Consider the following 17,312-nt stretch of genomic DNA (forward strand, 5'->3'; position numbering starts at 1 on the left):
AATATCTCCTGGAGAAAAAATGGCAACCCACCCCGCCTGGAAACCCCTGTGGACAGAGGAGCCTGGTGGGCTACAGATGATGGGATCACAAAAAGTCAGACATGACCAAATGACTAAACAATGAGTGTAGCTAAACTCTTAAAATGCCAGTAATAAATGCTCAAAAATTAAAAATAATACATGATAGTTGATCTCTTTATTAAGGAACTTTATAACAAATGGCTTACTACATAGGCAAACCTCATACCATGAGATGATGCCAAAGGAATGTCGTAGCTCCAGTATCAAGGAAAACATTTCTGTAGAAGGAGAAATGCAGTCCTCTGAAGACTCTCCTCTGGCAGCATTAATACTGTCAACCTATATTTCATGTAGACTGAATGGGATCATGGATTCTGACAGATATAAAATTCCACTGGTGCAAGACCTTAATGAGCATATTCAATAAAGCTTGTATGATGAAATGACATGTTCATTCAAAACCAGCTGCCCACAACTTACCCATCTCCTTTTGAGAAAATGACAATGGTTGTGTTTCTCTCCATTAATAATCAAGATGATAAGGACAATCCATATAGAAAAGGATGAGTTACTTGCATCAATCAAAATGAGTTTTTATATACAATTTACTCACTTTTGAGAAGTAAATCTCTCCTCCTATGAAAAGGCTAAAATTGTAGACTTAAAACAATCAAAAAAGAAAATTTTCAGCTAGATGATGATAAGGGCTGAGGACCTAACGTGTAGCACAGTGATTATAGTTGTTAACACTGTATGGTATAATTGAAATTTGCTAACAGTAGAACTTAAATGTTTTTATCAGAAAAAAGGAGATATATATGTGAGGTGATGGACAGGAAGAATTAACTAGGGAGGAATCCTTTCACAGTGTATAAACATATTAAATCATTGTGATGAGCATTTTAAATATCTTATAGTTTTGTCAAGTATACCTCAATAAAACCGAAAAAAGGAAAATGATTTGTATATATATTTCCTCCCATTGCTAATTTTTTTTCCTCTTTCTGCTGCAAGTAATAATAATAACAACAGCAATGAAAACCAACTGAAAGTGATTGAATAGTTAAGGGGCTAATTTTTTATGTAATAAGATCTCTCATTCCCCATGGTTGCATTTCCACATTTCTATGCTTCTTGGCATTGTAGGGAGGCAGAAGTCTGCGTATTCATCTTTCCATCCTCCCTGGCAGAGTGGAAAGAAGGATTTCCCTTCTCCTGGAGGTAGCACCCACAAACAGCAGCAGCAGCAGCAGGTAAGCCTTAGCCCTTGACAAGCAACATGGTTTGAAAAGGAGGGTTCCCAGACTCTTGTAACATCTTCAGGATGTTTTATTTTTCATTTTTGATTTTTAACTACATTTTATTTTCATCCAGGTCAAGGGACAATTTAGAAAAGTTCCTATCCTAAACACATAGCAAAGGAAGACTAGAAAGGTTCCTGATGCCATTGTTTTGAAGTTAGCCTATCAGTCATTGTGATTGAAACATAGCCCTGATGGCTTGCACAAGCATAATAAAATGCTTCCCACTGTAGGATGTAATAGAGTCTCAGTTCAGTCACTCAGCTGTGTACGACCCTTTGCTACCCCCATGGACTGCAGCATGCCAGGCCTCCTTGTTGATCACCAACTCCCATATTTTACTCAAACTCATGTCCATTGAGTTGGTGATGACATTGAACCATCTCATCCTCTGTTGTCTCCTTCTCCTCCTGCCTTCAATCTTTCCCAGCATCAGGGTCTTTTCCAATGAATTAGTTCTTTGCAACGGGTGGCCAAAGTATTGGAGTTTCACGTTCAGCATCAGTACTTCCAATGAATATTCAGGACTGATTTCCTTCAGGATGGACTGGTTGGATCTCCTTGCTGATGAAGGGACTCTCAAGAGTCTTCTCCAACACCACAGTTCAAAAGCATCAATTCTTCGGCACTCAGCTTTTTTTATAGTCCAATTCTCACATCCATATATGACTACTGGAAAAACCATAGTTTTGACTAGGCGAACCATTGATTAGATGGCAAAATAATCTCTGCTTTTTAATATGTTGTCTAGATTGGTCATAAATTTTCTCCCAAGGAGTAAGCGTCTTTTAATTTCATGGCTGCAGTCACCATCTGCAGTGATTTTGGAGCCCAAATAAATAAAGTCTGTCACTGTTTCCCCATCCATTTGCCACTAAGTGATGGGACCAGATGCTGTGATCTTAGTTTTCTGTATGTTGAGTTTTAAGCCAACTTTTTGAGGCTCTTTAGTTTTTCATCACTTTCTGCCATAAGGGTGGTGTCATCTGCATATCTGAGGTTATTGATATTTCTCCCGGCAATCTTGATTCCAGCGTGAGCTTCATCCAACCCAGCATTTCTCATGATGTACTCTGCATATAAGTTAAATAAGCTGGGTGACAATATACAGCCTTGACATGCTTCTTTCCTGATTTGGAACCAGTCTGCTGTTCTATGTCCAGTTCTAACTGTAGCTTCCTGACCCGCACACAGATTTCTCAGGAGGCAGGTCAGGTGTTCTGGTATTCCTATCTCTTTAAGAATTTTCCATAGTTTGTTGTGATTGACACAGTTAAAGGCTTTGGCATAGTCAGTAAAGCAGATGTTTTTTCTGGAATTCTATTGCTTTTTTGATGATCCAACAGATGTTGGCAATTTGATCTCTGGTTCCTCTGCCTTTTCTAAAAGCAGCTTGAATATCTGGAAGTTGATGGTTCACATACTGTTGAAACCTGGCTTGGAGAATTTTGAGCATTACTTTGCTAGTGTGTGAGATGAGTGCAATTGTGCAGTAGTTTGAGCAGTCTTTGGCATTGCTTTTCTCTGGGATTGGAATGAAAACTGACCTTTTCCAGTCCTGTGGCCACTGCTAAGTTTTCCAAATTTGCTGGCATATTGTAATAGAGTCTGCTTAGCTTCATTTCTAATGCTGCACAACTCCCTGCTCCCTGCAGCCTCCAGGGCACATGACTGTGGCTGGGTCTGGGTAGCAGCATCTTCCATCCTGCTTCTCCTGTATCAGCATGTTAGTGGCTGCCAAACTCTTCTTTAGGTAAAATTAACACCTCTCTTTTTTGCTCCTCCAATCTTTCCAACCATTTTTCTGCAGTGTATCCCGTCTAGTGGCCCTCGTTGCCTGTGTGAACAGTGACTGACAGAGACGGCATCACCAGAAGAATATAGATGACATTCAGCATTGACATAGTGTGAAAAACTGGAGGAGCAAAGATGCTTAAGGAACTAAGAATGCCAGCAGGAACTGACCTGTTACACTAAAGAAGTAAGCAACTAACACATTGCACCTATTTAAGCAGATCTATAGAAAAGAGGCCAGTTTCGTCTGGCTACCAGGATTGCAGGTGACTTTTATGTGGTGCTGCTGCTGCTAAGTCACTTCAGTCGTGTCTGACTCTGTGTGACTCCATAGTCGGCAGCCCACCAGGCTCCTCCATCCCTGGGATTCTCCAGGCAAGAACACTGGAGTGGGTCACCATTTCCTGTTCCAGTGCATGAAAGTGAAAAGTGAAAGTGAAAAGTGAAAGTGAAAAGTGAAAGTGAAAAGTGAAAGTGAAGTCGCTCAGTCGTGTCCAACTCTTAGCGACCCCATGGACTGCAGCCTACCAGGCTCCACTCCATGGTATTTTCCAGGCAAGAGTACTGGAGTAGGGTGCCATCACCTTCTCCATTTACATGGTGAGAGGATCACAAAACTAGAACCAGCCTATCTATAGGTTCAAATCTCAGCCCTACCACTTCTGAGGTGTGTAGACTTGGGCAGGATTTTTACCTCATCAGTTTCTCCAAATACAAAGAGTGTTATATAATATCTCAAAAAATTATTTGAAGAAAAAAGGTGAGTTAATGAAGTTGAATATAGAAGAGAGCCTGGCATATAGTATTATGTAAGTAGTTTTTAGAACTTATTTTTTCTTTATTTTCCAATTTTAATAAAGGATATGTATTGTAACTGACCAGAACACATGTCATATGTAAGAAGAAAAATGTGACATTCTATAAAAAGTAAATATAAATGATCTTAAAGTTATTGCTAAATTTATAATTTTTACCATAGCAGTGACCCTGACAGAGTGTGGCAGGGCACTGCACAAGGGTGTGAAGGAAGGCTGGGATCACTGTGGGCCATCTTGGAGTCTGACCACTGCATTTAGGAATATGAATACCACTGTCATGCTTACGTCCTAAGCCGCTTCAGTTGTGTCCAACTGTTTGCTACTCTATGGACTGTAGTCTGCCAGACTTCTCTGTCCATGGGATTCTCCAGGCAAGAATACTGGAGTTGTTTGCCATGCCCTACTCCAGGGAATCTTCCTGACTCAGCGATTGAGCACACATCTCATCTCGCCTGCACTGGCAGGCAGATTCTTTACCACTATGTCATGCTTATTGCCAAATTATTCTTGAGTTATTTAGTAATGCATAGAGCTAACCCTGGTGGCTCAGAGGTTAAAGCATCTGCCTGCAATGCAGGAGACCTGGGTTCGATCCCTGGGTCAGGAAGATACCTGGAGAAGGAAATGGTAACCCATTCTAGTATTCTTGCCTGGAGAATCCCATGGATGGAGGAGCCTGGTGGGCTATAGTCCACAGGGTCGCAAAGAGTTGAACATGACTGAGAGAATTCACTTTCACTTTCAAGAGTATGCATATAGCTAAGAGTAATAGGAACCCCAACCAATGGTGATTTAAATTAGGATGGGCTTCAGCGGAAGTAGTGTCAGACTTTATTTTTGGGGCTCCAAAATCACTGCAGATGGTGATTGCAGCCATGAAATTAAAAGACGCTTACTCCTTGGAAGAAAAATTATGACCAACCTAGATAGCATATTCAAAAGCAGAGACATTACTTTGATGACTAAGGTCCGTCTAGTCAAGGTTATGGTTTTTCCAGTGGTCATGTATGGATGTGAAAGTTGGACTGTGAAGAAAGCTGAGCACCGAAGAATTGATGCTTTTGAACTGTGGTATTGGTGAAGACTCTTGAGAGTCCCTTGGACTGCAAGGAGATCCAACCAGTCCATTCTGAAGGAGATCAGCCCTGGGTGTTCTTTGGAAGGAATGATGCTAAAGCTGAAACTCCAGTACTTTGGCCACCTCATGAGAAGAGTTGACTCATTGGATAAGACTCTGATGCTGGGAGGGATTGGAGGCAGGAGGAGAAGGGGACAACAGAGGATGAGATGGCTGGATGGCATCAAAGACTCGACGGACGTGAGTTTGAGTGAACTCCAGGAGTTGGTGATGGACAGGGAGGCCTGGAGTGCTGCAATTCATGGGGTCGCAAAGAGTCAGACATGACTGAGCGACTGACTGAACTGAGCTTCCTTCATGTCACATCACAAGAAGTCCCAGAGCAGGCAGTCCACAGCTAGTATAGTGGCCCAGGATACCTCTAAGGACCCAGCCTCCTGGCTTTCAGTTCTGTCGCCCTTAGTGATGATGGTAGCATTTCCAGAGCCCTTTGGCAGAAAGAAACCATGTGGCACCAACAGCTTTCCCTTTACACCGCAGTGGCTAGAATCCCATCATGCAGCTTCTAGCTGAAAGGAAGGCTGGGTAATTGAGTTTTTAGATATTCCTGCCTTATGGTGGATGAAGGCAAGAAAAAACAAGGAAGACTGTTTATGGAGCCCACAAGTTTCTGGTATGTTTCTCAAGTAGAGATTTTGAACACTGCATTTTCTTTAGATCATTATTTTTTTTTTAATATAGAAATAATGGAGAAGTGCTTAAGGGCACTTCTTTTTTTTAATATAGATTTATTTATTTTAATTGGAGGCTAATTACTTTACAATATTGTATTGGTTTTGCCATACATCAACATGAATCCTCCACGGGTGTATACATGTTCCCCATCCTGAACCCCCCTCCCACCTCCCTCCCCGTACCATCCCTCTGGGTCATCCCTGTGCACCAGCCCCAAGGGTCCTGTATCCTGCATCAAACCTGGACTGGCGATTCGTTTCACATATGATATCATACATGTTTCAATGCCATTCTCCCAAATCATCCCACCCTGTCCCTCTCCACGGAGTCCAAAAGACTGCTCAATACATCTGTGTCTCTTTTGCTGTCTTGCATACAGGGTTATCGTTACCATCTTTCTAAATTCCATATATATGTGTTAGTATACTGTATTGGTGTTTTTCTTTCTGGCTTACTTCACTCTGTATAATAGGCTCCAGTTTCATCCACTTCATTAGAACTGATTCAAGTGTATTCTTTTTAATGGCTGAGTAATCCTCCATTGTGTATATGTACCACAGCTTTCTTATCCATTTGTCTGCTGATGGACATCTAGGTTGCTTCCATGTCCTGGCTATTATAAACAGTGCTGCGATGAACATTGGGGTGCATGTGTCTCTTTCAATTTTGGTTTCCTCGGTGTGTATGCCTAGCAGTGGGATTGCTGGGTCGTATGGCAGTTCTGTTTCCAGTTTTTTAAGGAATCTCCACACTGTTCTCCATAGTGGCTGTACTAGTTTGCATTCCCACCAACAATGTAAGAGGGTTCCCTTTTCTCCACACCACCCTCTCCAGCATTTATTGCTTGTAGACTTTTGGATCACAGCCATTCTGACTGGCATGAAACGGTACCTCACTGTGATTTTGATTTGCATTTCTCTGATAATGAGTGATGTTGAGTATCTTTTCATGTGTTTGTTAGCCATCTGTATATCTTCTTTGGAGAAACGTCTGTTTAGTTCTTTGGCTCATTTTTTGATTGGGTCGTTTACTTTTCTGGAATTGAGCTGCAGGAGTTGCTTGTATATTTTTGAGACTAGTTCTTTGTCTGTTGCTTCATTTGCTATTATTTTCTCCCATTCAGAAGGCTGTCTTTTCACCTTGCTTATAGTTTCCTTTGTTGTGCAGAAGCTTTTCATTTTAATTAGGTCCCATTTGTTTATTTTTGCTTTTACTTCCAATATTCTGGGAGGTGGGTCATTGAGGATCCTGCTGTGATTTATGTCGAAAAGTGTTTTGCCTGTGTTCTCCTCTAGGAGTTTTATAGTTTCTGGTCTTACGTTTAGATCTTTAATCCATTTTGAGTTTATTTTTGTGTATGGTGTTAGAAAGTGTTCTAGTTTCATTCTTTTACAAGTGGTTGACCAGTTTTCCCAGCACCACTTGTTAAAGAGAGTGTCTTTAATCCATTGTATATTCTTGCCTCCTTTGTCAAAGATAAGGTGTCCAGAGGTGTGTGGATTTATCTCTGGGCTTTCTATTTTGTTCCATTGATCTATATTTCTGTCTTTGTGCCAGTACCATACTGCCTTGATGACTGTGGCTTTGTAGTAGAGCCTGAAGTCAGGCAGCTTGATTCCTCCAATTCCATTCTTCTATCTCAAGATTGCTTTGGCTATTCAAGGTTTTTTTGTATTTCCATACAAATTGTGAAATTATTTGTTCTAGCTCTGTGAAAAATACCGTTGGTAGCTTGATAGGGATTGCATTGAATCTATAGATTGCTTTGGGTAGTATCCTCATTTTCACTATATTGATTCTTCCAATCCATGAACACGGTATATTTCTCCATCTATTAGCGTCCTCTTTGATTTCTTGCACCAGTGTTTTATAGTTTTCTATATATAGGTATTTTGTTTCTTTAGGTAGATATATTCCTAAGTATTTTATTCTTTTCATTGCAATGGTGAATGGAATTGTTTCCTTCTCTATTTTCTCATTATTAGTCTATCGGAATGCAAGGGATTTCTGTGTGTTGATTTTATATCCTGCAACTTTACTATATTCATTGATTAGCTCTAGTAATTTTCTGGTAGAGTCTTTAGGGTTTTCTACTTAGAGGATTATGCCGTCTGCAAACCGTGAGAGTTTTACTTCTTCTTTTCCAATTCCTTTTATTTCATTTTCTGCTCTGATTGCTGTGGCCAAAACTTCCAGAACAATGTTGAATAGTACTGGTGAAAGTGGGCACCCTTTTCTTGTTCCTGACTTTAGGGGATATAGAAGCAGTAAATTATTGAAGCTACTTTATGACAAAAGCAGCACAGAATCTTACATGGAACAGATCCTCATTAACTATTTTTTAAATGATTAATTTATATAAACATTATACAAGCTTGTCCTGAAATGACTTGTGTTCTACTTACATTCACTGGGAAAAATAGATTTTCCATTACTAAGTAGTGAAAAAAGCACAATAATTCTATGTAGTTTACTTTTCTCTTAATTTTGGACTTATTTCAGGCTTTGATCTGTGCATGAAATGCTAAATCCAGCTACATGTCAGCTCTGCGCTTCCCCTGCAGCCTCCTGGGGCTCCAGATCTTTCCTGTTACCCTACACCCCTGTCCTCACACAGAAGTCCCTTTTCTATAATTGTTCTTTTGTGTTCAGAATCTTCTTTCTTAAATAAAGCAAAAATAAAAGTGATGGGACAAGATGACCATATATATTTCCTTTAGGAAAAAAAAATGTTAGAAGAAACTAACTTTCTAAATAGACAACCTGAAAAATAAGCTGCATTCTGAAAATACCATGAAATGCCAACATAGCATTTTTTTACTTCAAAAAAATATCTTCTACTGTCATGCCAAAATTGACTTTAAAATTGAGGCTGTTAAAAATACACACTTAATTTAGTAGCTTTTAATTCGCAGAGCTTTTTCATGGGTGGGGTTGCAAAGTGGTGAGTTAAATCTTGCCACAGAGGAATATTGCCTGTGTACAAGTCAGGCTTTTGACTAAGAATAGACTGTGGGCTGCAGGATAATTAAAAAGTGCTTGGCATAATTGAAGTTCTGGTGAGGAAATGATTAAAGTCATGGCTTTGCCTCTTGGGTGTATACAAACTACTTTAAAACTTGGATACTGGAATGTATGGCCTTAAAAGGACTGCATTAAGTGAAAAACATACAAAAGGCCACTGCTAAATTATACTTTCATTTTTTAAAATAGAACTTACGTTACTACAATTTTACCAGTGATTTTATGTGGATAGTAATAGCAAGTAAAACTTTCTATATATATTAGAAATATTGAAACCATCTTTTTTAAAAGGGTAGCTTATGCTCTTACTCAGAAGAGATAAAGGAAAATAAATTGCAGAAAAATTTTTACTTAGCCACATCAGCATTAACAAACATGTTAAATATTATTCAGTAATCTCTAGCTTTGTGTGTTACTAAAATTTTAAAATATTGAAAATTAATTCTTGCTATTTGTAAAAGAACCAGATTATATTTCTTTCTTAGACTAAACTACTTGAGAATTAGGCTATCTTTTGAAGGTTAAATGGTATGATTAGGGAACTGTTATCAGTGGCTGCTTTAGGGAGTGGAATTTGGGATGAGAATCAGCTGAGGTAATACTTTTCACATCACATTCTTCAGTACCCTCTATTTTTAATTAGAGATTTGTTATCTTCATAATTAAATTATTAATGATAAAATTAAGTTTAAAAATGCGTGAGATCAACAATCATTGAAGAAACTGGAAAAGAATTACCCTGACTGAAACTTGAAAAGTAGCCTCATATATGATAAGAACAAGTCTCAAAAGAGTAAGGCCCAAAGTAAATCTAGAATTAATGTCTTAAAAACAAACAAAAACTGAAATGATTGCATGTTATTCTGAGTTTTTTTTTTAATCTATCTTAAAAATCAAGAAGCCTCAAATTCCTTATTGAATGTCAGTTTACTTGTTAACAAAAGGAGAGAGCATTTTCCTCATCTTTTTCATAGCAATTTAAAAGTCTCTTGAATGTGGTTTTATTGCCAGCCTCAGGGTTTCCAGGCTAGGTGTGCTTTTCTATGAAATCAGTTACAGATAAAAATATAAATTCAAATGACTATTTTATAACATTAATTTTTATTTTTAAAGTAATTTTATATTACTCTATTAAAAACCAGTAAATGATGGAAATTACAACCTCAGACTAAATTATTAAAGACTGAGAAAGGGAGAGGATGGAAAAAGAAGTAAATTCCTTGTTTCCATGAAGAGTCATTGAAACAAAAAAAAACAATGAAATAGGCACAATTTGATACCTATGAAGGAAAAGGGATAACATTAAATAATAACAACATTATGTAGAAAAAAGTATTTCATGTAGAAGGAAAAATGGACAGCAACACACATGGAGTGAGAGACTTTAATATATATCAGAATTACTCCATGACAGATAAAATGGACAAAATAAGGAAGATTTGGAAAAATTAATACTGAAGTTTAAAAAGGATAATAAATTCTCAATATCAGAAATCACAAAATCAGAAATAACATTTTTATTATATATAAAAATGAAAGAAAGAAAATATTTTAGGAACGCATATGTGAAATAAAAATACAGACTAAAAAATGCAAACCAGGCACACACATACCTACCCAGACCTCACTCACTATTATAGGAAAAAGAGTTTTTTTTAAACAAAATAAAAATAAGTTACCGTGATGGGTTAAAATAGACATTGTAGTTTAGTTGCTAAATTGTATCTGACACTTTTGTGACCCCATGGACTGTAGCCCACCAGGCTCCTCTGTCCATGGGATTTCCGAGGCAAGAATACTAGAGTGGGTTGCCATTTGCTTCTCCAGAGGATCTTCCTGATCCAAGGATCAAACCCACATCTCCTGTGTTGGCAGGTGGATTCATTACCACTGAGCCACCTGGTGGAAACCCCTGGTGGCTCAGTGTCTATATATATATATATATATATATATAGACAGAGAGAGAGAGAGAGAGAGAGAGAGAGAGGGATACATCGAGAGATATACACTGACATATTATATCTATACATATGTATACATATAGACATATAAACATACATATATATGAACATATATATATAGACACACATACACATATATATGTATAGATGGGCTTCCCAAGTGGCACTAGTGTTAAAAATTCTGCCTGCCAATGCAGGATACATAAAAGATATGGGGTTCAATCCCTGAGTTAGAAAGATCCCCTGGAGGAGGGCATGGCATCCACTCCAGTATTCTTGCCTTGGACAAGAATCCCCTGGACAGAGGAGCCTGGTGGGTTATGGTCCATAAAGTTGCAAAGAGTCAGACATAACTGAAACAACTTAGCATGCATGTATATATATATGTGTGTGTGTGTATGTGTGTGTGTGTATTTATACATAAAATTGGTAAGAATATACTGAAAAACCCAAAACCTTATTTGTCACTTTTTGAGGCTACCAGGCACTCATTCATTACTCTAAAAATTGAATCAAGCATTTCAGCTTTCCTTCAGGATAATTAAACAGTTGAGGAGGTAAAGATTTTTTTTAATAGAAAATGAGTAATGAATAGATACAGAAGAATACTAGAATTTGAAAATCACCATATTAAAATTTCTTAATAAAATAACAGACTTGGCAACGATCATCAATGGCTGCTTAAAAGCATTTGGTAAAAAGTTGATGTAATTCCTTGAATGACTTAGTCTGACATCATCTGAATCCACTGGTTCATTTTAATGTTAATAATAGTAGGACACCCAGACATAGCATTGCTCCTAATGTGATGCAGTTGAAAGCATACAGCACCACCAACAAAGTTACTTTTGCCAGAAAGATTTAAAACTGAATGCAGTCAAGATTTTGGACCAAATTACTGGTTTATGGGAAAGACAGGAGATGAATAAACTATTAAATAATGTCATGAGAATATAATCAGCCAAGTACAGACTGTAAGAAATTCTCTAGGGTAAATGATCCATGTATTCCATAAATAAATGTAAATGTTCCATAAATAAATGAAAAATTAAGGAACAGAAACTGTTAAAGACTCAGGAGACATGTCCACCAAATGCAATGTGTGCATTTTGTTTGTATCCTGCTATAAATAAATCATTTGTAAAAGACATTTTAAACACAAGTGATACTTAACTAAAGTACAGTGTTAACTAATACTGCTAATTATAATGTTTTACTGTCTATTTAGAAAAGGCCAGAGTATCCACTGGAAAACAGAATTAATTAGTAATATAACTGAAAACAAGATAAAAATGATAGTATTCATATATATTAGTAGTAGTTAGAAGCTAACAATTCTGATTCTACACAAAAACTCTAAAATACTTAAAAATAATTTTATAAAGAAATATGTATAAGCAGTCTGAAGAAAACAAAACTTATATAGACAGATATAAATACTTAAATTAATTGGGAGCTAGGGTTAAGAATGAGAGTTGGACCATAAAGAAAGCTGAGCACTAAAAAATTGATGCTTTTGAACTGTGGTGTTGGAGAAGACTCTTAAGAGTCCCTTGGACTGCAAGGAGATCAAATCAGTCAATCCTAAAGGAAATCAGCCCTGAATATTCATTGGAAGGACTGATGCTAAAGCTAGAGCTCCAGTACGTAGGCCACCTGATGCGAAGAACTGACTCATTGGAAAAGACCCTGATGCTGGGAAAGACTGAAGGCAGGAGGAGAAAGGGATGACAGAGGATGAGATGGTTTGATGGCAACACTGAGTCAATGGACATGAGTTTGATCAAGCTCTGGGAGTTGGTGATGGACAGGGGAGCCTGGCATGCTGCAGTTCATGGGGTTGCAAAAAGTTGGACATGACTAAGTTATTGAACTGAACTGAACTGAGAGTTAAGAAACTATTTTATACTGTCTCCCATTACCTTAATAATAGTTAAACATTAAATGCACTCCATCTTACAATACACCTCACTCTTTACTCTTAATCAATCCAATAACATGTGATAGGTAACTTTAACTTTTTTCTTAGTAAAAATGTCTCCCTTTACTTGGGAATACAAAATCAGAAACTGAAGTATATGGTTACAGAATTGCCTCATTATTGGCAGCTGAACAAGGGATCATAACTGGATCCTTTTGCATTTAATGATTTTGTTAATTTACTTCTGAATCATTTAGGATTAGAAAGTTATTGCAGCCTCATAAAGCTTTATCATAGCGGCACAGCCTTTACCATTTCTTATAGTATACACAGTCTTTCTTGGCTGATGCTCACTAACACACACACAGCAGCCCATCATTTATAACATTCCCACCATCAGTACCAACCTGATGACTGTAAATTAGCCTAGAGAATTTTATTTTCCCAGCCATTCCAGTTACCCCCAGCTGAGTATAACAATGATTATTCTATCTAATTATAATCAACTTCTTGCAGGAATTAATTCCATAATCATAGGCTACTGCTTTCCTTACATATTTATCATCCCGTAAAAGGACATCACATTGAATCAATTAAACTCTAATGTGTAAATACATTCTAATAGTCTTTTACATTGCCAGCTATGACAGTAAACTCTCAATTTATTATTGGATTAATTATTTATAGATTAAATAAAACATTTGTGACTAGATAAAAGTTTACATTTTTAATAAAGCAAGAGGTTTTCTGAGAACTGTATAAAGAATCTGCATTTATCATCTGTAAAATACTAAAACAGAATGGGAAAGACTAGAGATCTCTTCAAGAAAATTAGAGATACCAAGGGAATATTTCATGCAAAGATGGGCTCGATAAAGGACAGAAATGGTATGGACCTAACAGAAGCAGAAGATATTAAGAAGAGGTGGCAAGAATACACACAAGAACTGTACAAAAAAGATCTTCATGACCCAGATAATCACAATGGTGTGATCGCTCACCTAGAGCCAGATATCGTGGAATGTGAAGTCAAGTGGGCCTTAGAAAGCATCATTACGAACAAAGCTAGTGGAGGTGATGGAATTCCAGTTGATCTATTTCAAATCCTGAAGGATGATGCTGTGAAAGTGCTGCACTCAATATGCCAGCAAATTTGGAAAACTCAGCAGTGGCCACAGGACTGGAAAAGGTCAGTTTTCATTCCAATTCCAAAGAAAGGCAATGCCAAAGAATGCTCAAACTACCGCACAATTGCCCTCATCTCACACGCTAGTAAAGTAATGCTCAGAATTCTCCAAGCCAGGCTTCAGCAATACATGAACTATGAACTTCCAGATGTTCAAGCTGGTTTTAGAAAAGGCAGAGGAACCAGAGATCAAATTGCCAACATCAGCTGGATCATCGAAAAAGCAAGAGAGTTCCAGAAAAATATCTATTTCTGCTTTATTGACTATGCCAAAGCCTTTGACTGTGTGGATCACAATAAACTGTGGAGAATTCTGAGAGATGGGAATACCAGACCACCTGACTTGCCTCTTGAGAAACCTATATGCAGGTCAGGAAGCAACAGTTAGAACTGGACATGGAACAGACTGGTTCCAAATAGGAAAAGGAGTACGTCAAGGCTGTATATTGTCACCCTGCTTATTTAACTTATATGCAGAGTACATCATGAGAAACGCTGAGCTGGAAGAAGCACAAGCTGGAATCCAGATTGCCAGATTTCTCCAATATTGATATTGGAGAAATATCAACAACCTCAGATATGGAGATGACAGCATCCTTATGGCAGAAAGTGAAGAGGAACTAAAGAGCCTCTTTATGAAAGTGAAAGAGGAGAGTGAAAAAGTTGGCCTAACTCAACATTCAAAAATCTTAAGATCATGGCATCTGGTCCTATCACTTCATGGGAAATAGATGGGTAAACAGTGGAAACAGTGTCAGATTTTATTTTGTGGGGCTCCAAAATCACTGCAGATGATGATTGCAGCCACAAAATTAAAAGACACTTACTCCTTGGAAGCAAAGTTATGACCAACGTAGATAGCATATTCAAAAGCAGACATTACTTTGCCAACAAAGGTCCGTCTAGTCAAGGCTATGGTTTTTCCAGTGGTCATATATGGATGTAAGAGTTGGGCTGTGAAGAAAGCTGAGCGCCCAAGAATTGATGCTTTTGAACTGTGGTGTTGGAGAAGACTCTTGAGAGTCCCTTCATCAGCAAGGAGATCCAACCAGTCCATCCTAAAGGAGACCAGTCCTGGGTGTTCACTGGAAGGACTAATGCTGAAGCTGAAACTCCAATACTTTGCCCATCTTATGCGAAGAGTTGACTCACTGGAGAAGACCCTGATGCTGGGAGGGATTGGGGGCAGGAGGAGAAGGGGACAACAGAGGATGAAATGGCTGATGGCATCACCGACTAGATGGCCAGGAGTCTGAGTGAACTCCGCGAGTTGGTGATGGATAGGGAGGTTTGGCATGCTGTGATTCATGGGGTAGCAAAGAGTCGGACATGACTGAGCGACTGAACTGAACTGAGGAGAATAAAAGATTAATTTTCTTTTATATTTAATTACTAATAAAATCTGAACATCCTATAAAAATGTTTATCAGTCATTAGTTATTCTTCTGAGTTGTTTTTTTTTTCCCCCTGTGGCTATTTTATCTGACAGGACTTTATATTAATTTGTAACAGCTCTTTAAATGTTGGGCAGATAAAAGAAAGCATAAAAATCTTTTGTCTATTTTACCCTCAAGTGTTATGCTTAGAGTTTTAGCATAAATCACCTCATTTGAAATTAAAATTATTTCTTGAAATGCTTTAACTTCTGATAGTGTTCAAGCTCATGGGTACTATTGATAAAGTGAAAAAATAGTTTTTTTTCAATTAAGTTCAAAATAGTAAAAGTTAAACTTCTAGCATAGAAATGTAGAAATGAAAATTTATGAAATTTTAAGGTAATTAAGTATTTTATCTGTAGAGGTGAAAACAAACCTTTTAAAAATAAGAATAGGTTTAGGCAATATTACAGTCAGGTAACAGTCAAGAGGTTTTGTTATTACTCAAGAAATTTAATTATTAAAATGAAATCATAATTTTCTTTAAGGACCATGTCTTACTGCCCTGGCTTTACATGCCCTCTGTAGTTAATTCTTTTTTTTAATTAAGTTCATTGTTTTGAATGATAGGGGAAGATATCTATTTTACAAAAAAGCTGCAAAAAATAAACTTTAAGCCTGCCAAAAGCATTCACAGTATATAATTAAAATGTTTCAGTAATGTATGACAGTTAATTACAGGTTTAATTTTTTTAGCTTTGGCCATAAACAACTGTCAATGTTAACTTTATCTAATAACAAACTAGATATAGGGGATACCTAACAGTTGTTCTTACCTCTAGTGCCCACTCCAAACTAAACCTATATAAGAAGCAAGATACTAAAGTTATTTTTAAAAATAAGACTAAACTTTGTGATTTTAAAGAAATCTTAAATTTTAAGGAAAATGTTATTTAAATATTTGTGCAAGTGTGTGCATGTGTGTGTATGTGTTATCTGAAAGTACTGCAACTGGTTATAATGTTAAATAAATCAAAACCACTAAGATACACTTAGGATTTAACCAACTTCCCAGTTCAGTAGCATCAAAAGAAAAGAAGACAATGTATGGGATTTTTATTAATTCTTCAGTTCAGTTCAGTTCAGTTCAGTCGCTCAGTCGTGTCAGACACTTTGCGACCCCACGAATTGCAGCATGCCAGGCCTCCCTGTCCATCACCAACTCCGGGAGTTCACCCAAACTCATGTCCATTGAGTCGGTGATGCCATCCAGCTATCTCATCCTCTGTCATCCCCTTCTCCTCCTGCCCACAATCCCTCCCAGCACCAGAGTCTTTTCCAATGAGTCAACTCTTTGCATGAGGTGGCCAAAGTACTGGAGTTTCAGCTTTAGCATCATTCCTTCCAAAGAAATCCCAGGGTTGATCTCCTTCAGAATGGATTGGTTGGATCTCCTTACAGTCCAAGGGACTGTCAAGAGTCTTCTCCAACACCACAGTTCAAAAGCATCAATTCTTTAGAGTTCAGCCTTCTTAGACAAGAAAAAAAGAAATTCCTGTTAAACTATCTGAAGCAAACAGCTGTTTAAGTAGAACCCATTCTATCTTTCTGACTTCTAGTACCTGCTCCCTCGCATTTTCCACTGTGGCCTCTGGGACACACGCGTATCAGATTATAAACAAGGTCTCTACATCCTAAGTCTCTTCTGTCTCTACCTCTGCCTGAAAGATAACTTGACCCATCATCCGGGAAATTGCTTCCCTAGCAGCTCTCAGAAGTGAAAGCTACTCATTCTCCCAGACTCCATACAATTTCCCTTTAGTAGCCAAATCCTCTGTCCCTACTTTGAAGCTCAGAACTAGAAGCAATATCACTACCCCATAATCTATCTATCCACCCAACAAACATGTATTTAGTGCCTGCCATGTGCCAGCCACCTTGTTAGCTGTAGACTATAGAACAGTAAATCCTCATGAAGTTTAAAATCTAGTAAGACAAATATGAAACATATAATTATGCAATTAATTGCCAATTATGAAAGAAAAGAATAAGAAGGTATATGAGAGAATCAGTAGGATTTGGTCAGGCCAAGAGTGA

This window comes from Ovis canadensis, chromosome 1 (genome assembly GCF_042477335.2).
Source record: "Ovis canadensis isolate MfBH-ARS-UI-01 breed Bighorn chromosome 1, ARS-UI_OviCan_v2, whole genome shotgun sequence".
Classification (NCBI taxonomy): Eukaryota; Metazoa; Chordata; class Mammalia; order Artiodactyla; family Bovidae; genus Ovis; species Ovis canadensis.